Source organism: Phoenix dactylifera, unplaced genomic scaffold (genome assembly GCF_009389715.1).
Source record: "Phoenix dactylifera cultivar Barhee BC4 unplaced genomic scaffold, palm_55x_up_171113_PBpolish2nd_filt_p 002891F, whole genome shotgun sequence".
NCBI classification, from domain to species: domain Eukaryota; kingdom Viridiplantae; phylum Streptophyta; class Magnoliopsida; order Arecales; family Arecaceae; genus Phoenix; species Phoenix dactylifera.
In genome coordinates, this window is record NW_024069980.1 from 1 (window position 1) to 5,492 (window position 5,492).

General features: G+C 40.5%; 1 pseudogene; it reads left to right on the forward strand.

The window, feature by feature from the left end:
* The first annotated feature begins 941 nt into the window (after window positions 1–941).
* On the forward strand, window positions 942–4,938 carry LOC120109823 (annotated as a pseudogene).
* The last annotated feature ends 554 nt before the right edge of the window (window positions 4,939–5,492 follow it).

The window sequence follows — 5,492 nt, forward strand, 5'->3', positions numbered from 1 at the left end:
AATATGACAATGTAACAAATAAATTAAATTAAAGGCTTCGATAGTCAATTTTTTTATGCACATTGAGCAATAAATTTTAATATTGGCCAAGCAGAATAATACCAATATTATTATTACCTCACACTTAATAAATAGAGTCAATTGGTTTGGATAGAGAATAGAGATAGTTAATCAATGTACCTCATATATCTAGTATCTTAGTCATATCTTTATAGATATTTATGAGGATACGGGTCAAAGATATTCTTATCACAAATTTTGACCCACATAATGCAAAAGCGCAAATTTTATTATTATAATGAATTTTTTAGAAGCATATGTCAGGAGATACGTATAGAAATAGTATATTCAACTCATTTACTTCCGAGAGAGAAACAAAAGAATGCATTCTTCTAGAAACCATGAGCTACAGGAATGTTAAAATAATTTAATCAACTTTGGGGATCAACAACTATCGATTCCACACACGAAATTCGATATCGATTTTCTAGGAAATGCTTTGGAGTGTGGACCCAAATCGGTTGCCATGCGTGATGTTACGATTGGTGCTCCGCATTCCAAACCCGTCACTGACCCTTGAAATGCGCTAATACCCCCACGTCACATGGCACGGAGTACATGGAGCATTGCTCAAGGAGGTTGGCTGGGCCCCTTATTCAGAATAGGTAAGCTTCAATTGCGTAACCCTTTTTCTCCCTGTTTAATTTTCTTTTTCGAGATAAGCTTTTTTGTATTAATTCACTGTAATCTTTCTCTTCCCACTATATATACTAAGATTTGGTAGACCCGTGTGGGTGATTTTGTTGTTAATTGTTTTCCAAAAAAATGAAAAAGAAAACGTTTGGTAATGGATACTAGTGCTGTATACTAGTGCTGTATAAGATCCCAATTCACCCTCCTCCCCCTCTCCGACCTTCTCTATATAAACCACCAATGCTTTCTCCAGCCCCACTCCGAAGATCCTATCAAATTCGTATTTCCCACCCCCTCCTTCTCCCATACCAACTCCCGCGGCAACAAGAGATAAAGGAGAGGTGTCTCTCTCCATCTTGGTTTCTATTGCAGGGACATGGAGATGTGTTATGAAGTTATCTGCACCTTCCTTCTCCTGGCCCTTCTCGCCTATCTCCTCACGAGAAACCACACGAGAAGACCCCAAGCAAAAGTGAAACTCCCGCCGGGTTCCATGGGATGGCCTTACATAGGAGAGACCCTTCAGCTCTACTCGCAAGACCCTAATATCTTTTTTGCCACAAAACAGAAACGGTTCCGCTCCCTCTTTCTTATGATTGCCTCCTTGTTCCCTTGCTTTGGGTTCCTTTTGGTGCATGGGACTGAGTGAGTGAAGTTGTATTATAGGTACGGGGAGATCTTCAAAACCCAGGTGCTGGGTTACCCTTGTGTGATGCTGGCCAGCCCGGAGCCGCCAGGTTCGTCCTCGTGACCCAAGCCCACCTCTTCAAGCCCACGTACCCTCGGAGCAAGGAGCGGATGATCGGCCCGTGGGCTCTGTTCTTCCACCAAGGGGACTACCACATGCGGCTGAGGAAGCTGGTGCAGAGCTCGCTAGCGCCGGAAAACCTCCGCGGCCTCGTCCCGGACATCGAAGCCACCGTGATCTCCATGCTCGACTCGTGGGATGGCCATGTGGTGAAAACATTTCATGCAATGAAGAAGGTTGGTAGATTTTGCCTCCCATGATCGATGTTTAGTTTCATATGTTTTGGCTGCTGTTAATTTCTTCTCCGATCATGATCATTTCTTTTTCTTCTTTTGGGATCATGTAGTTCTCCTTTGATGTGGGCATCCTCACAATTTTCGGTGGCCGACTAGAAGAACACTACAAACAAGAGTTGAAGAGGAACTACTTCATCGTCGACAAGGGCTACAATTCATTCCCCATTAACATTCCTGGAACTCTATTCCACAAAGCAATTAAAGTAAGGAGGAGACCTTCATCTCATGTGTTCTCTTTTCCTTCTTGGTGTCTCAATTGTTCCTTTTGCTATGAATTTTTTCTCTAAATAGGCCAGGAAACGGCTACGTCAGATGCTGGGTGAGATCATGAGCGAGAGGAGGAAGAAAGGAGTGATGGAGAAGGATCTCTTAGGCTGCCTCATGGACTCATCAGGCGACAAAAGATGAGCACTTGAGTGATGATCAGATCGCTGACAACATCATCGGTGTACTCTTTGCGGCGCAGGACACCACCGCCAGTGTCCTAACATGGATCTTGAAGTATCTCCATGACAACCCGAAGCTTCTCGAAGCCGTGAAGGTAGTACGCATTCGGAGGCCTTGAGCCCTGGATTTCTAACCAGTTGGTAATTAGCCGATGATGATGGCGACTCTAGCTGAATCTTAACATCCCTTTCATGCAGGCAGAGCAAATGGGTATACACGGGACCAACGGGTATGGAAAGCAACCCTTGACATGGACCCAGACCAGGGGCATGGTCCTCACTCATAGGGTAAGCCCAACTCTTCTCCTTCACACAAAAGGAAATGGATATTTCTCACATATAAGTCTTTGTGCTCATGATAATCTGAAAACTCATGCGATCATATGTTTAGCCTCACATTAGTTATTCGTCGAAAAAATCTTGGATACTTAAAACTAAATAATACCTTTCGGCTAGTATTTTTGGATGAGATTTTGGATCATTACAGATGCACCATAAAAAATAATGGCACTTAATTTTCTCTGATGTAGATTATATTGGAGAGTTTAAGAATGGCAAGCATCATTTCTTTTACGTTTAGGGAGGCCGTGGTTGATGTGGAGTACAATGGTATGTGTTATAGCTGCAGCACGCTAGAAAAAAACAGTACAATCTAACCCTGGTACATGAAGATACGCAAAGTCTAATATGTTTGACGATATGCTCCTGGGGTGCAGGTACCTTATCCCCAAGGGATGGAAGGTGATGCCTTTGTTCAGGAACATACATCATAATCCTGAATTTTCAGAGATCCACAAAAGTTCGACCCTTCTAGATTCAAGGTACATACGTATGGTTGGATTCAGTTATACACCATGACATCAATTGCTTTCTTTTAGATGTTATGGATATATATGCTTTCGAATGACAGCCTTATGATGTACCCAAAGAAATGACAGCTTTATGGCAACTTCGGCCCACCTCAATTATCTCATTAACATATAAAACAGCCTATCAATTATGAGCATTATATATTTGCTTTAACTGGTATTATGTAATGGTTAAACTGGTTAATTCACTATTTTAAAATAGTAATTTTAGTTATCATATCATTTTAAATGAATACCTAAAATGAGGACATTGATATATTCTTTAATTTCACGTAATAAATATTTCCAGCATTGTGACATCACAATTACTGTACACATTATAGTAGCTAATAATTTCTTGATGTAATCTTTTGGATTAAATATAGGCACTTAAATTTTTCTTCGAAAACCCACTTAAAACTTTCAGTTTTATTTACAATAAACTTGGCACATGGTAGTCATATCTCTTAAGCACGCAAAGCAAAGAGATTCACTTGGTCAGCATAGAAATTGTCCATGTGAGAGCACTCTCTTTTCTCTTTACCTTTTATAATACTCAAGGCTTTTCACCTGGCTAGTTTGCACTAGAAACTTGAAAACAATTTTTAAAATATTATGTGCATTAAATTGTATCTATATATATATGTAGTATGTATGTATATGTGTGTATATATATACGTATGCTTATACGTATGCATATATATATATATATGTATATATATATATATGTATATATATATATATATGTATATATATATATATATATATATATATATATATATATGTATATATATATATGTATGTATATATATATGTATTAATATATATATATATGCGTGTGTGCGTACATGCGTGCATGTCATTTAAAATGGTATCACATACCGAAAAAGTCATCCTTAATATGAGTAATGTACCAACTTTGCTTCAACTCTGTCCAGTCATCCATAACAATCAAAGTGAAGAACTGTATAACTAATAAATCAAAATATTATGTGCATTAAATTGTATCTCAGAAAAGATCAATTAACAAAATTACTGCAATCATAGTTTTGACAACTACATTTCCTTTTACTTTTTCAAAATTATATATATATATATATGCGCGTGCGCGTACATTTGCCCTCGCTATTTAATTTTATTTTTTTTTGGTGAATACAGACTGCACCCAAACCCAATACCTTTTGGCCATTTGGAAACGGCGTTCACTCCTGTCCTGGCAATGAGCTAGCCAAGCTTGAAATATTCATCTTGATCCACCATCTGGTGGCCAAATACAGGTGGGTCTGAGTGAAAGACTTGGAGATACGCATATATTCGATTTCATCTAGAAAATGCAGGAAACCTCATTTTGATGGTTTTTGCCTCTTTCTCCTTGGAAGATTCCATGGGACAAAGTGGAAAATTGCAACATAGAGAAAGACAAAGGCTGCTCTAAAACTTTAGGAAATCAAACAAAAAAATGGTGGATTCATTACTTATATAATTTTTCTTTTCCCTTGTTTGAATTTGGTTTGCAGGTGGGAAGTGGAGGGACCCCAAAGTGGGATTGAGTATAGCCCATTTCTGGTCCCCAAGCATGGTCTACCAGCCAAGTTGTGGAGAGCTTCGGTCATAAGCAGCAGCGGCGCCGCCTAATGGCATCTGCCTGCACTTTAGAAATCCGGCCAGGAGTGCGCATTTTGCGCCACTTGACCTCACTAGATGAATCTCAGTGTCTAGAGCACCAAGTAGAGAGAGAGCCTCAATTCCTATCGCTTCTTGTGTAACAGAATATATTATATTTATGTTCGATCAAGCGGATCTCTATCACTCTCGCATGTCATTTGGTCCCCCTTCCAACTAGTAATTTGCATTGCAAATATCCATTTGGACAACGAAATAACATGTCAATGTGATATCATCCTCGATGCCATGGGCCCTACATTGGATTTTATGCATGTTACATCGCCACGTGTCATCGCACAATGCTCCAAGTGTACGTGTCATTTGCATGGCCCTCCAATGGAGCGGTTGTCTGGGGGCTAAGTGTTGCACTGCCATTGGCTACAACTAGGAGGGAGGGAGGGAGGGAGAGAGAGAGAGAGAGAGAGAGAGAGGAAATTACTCACCTCCAAGATGTGTGGCCAATGGCCCAACGAGGGATTTAGCTGGTGGCCAATGACCAACCCTAGGAGCAAGGACACTTGGGTGCCCCAGTGGCAAAACGTACCGTAGCTCCAGATGGCTGGCTTGATTTGAGAGTCCTCTGGGGACGTTGGGCAATGGACACATCATGCCGACCTCGGTTGACGAGAGGCAATCGCACAATGATGTTGGGAATGACAAGCCTTTGTACAGAGATGTGGCAGGGGTCAGGCATACGACAACATAGATGTGGTAGGGTCAGTCATACTATCATTCAAGGACATGAAATCAAGTAACCCTGAGAGAAGTATGTTGTACGGGCATTTGTATGGATGTC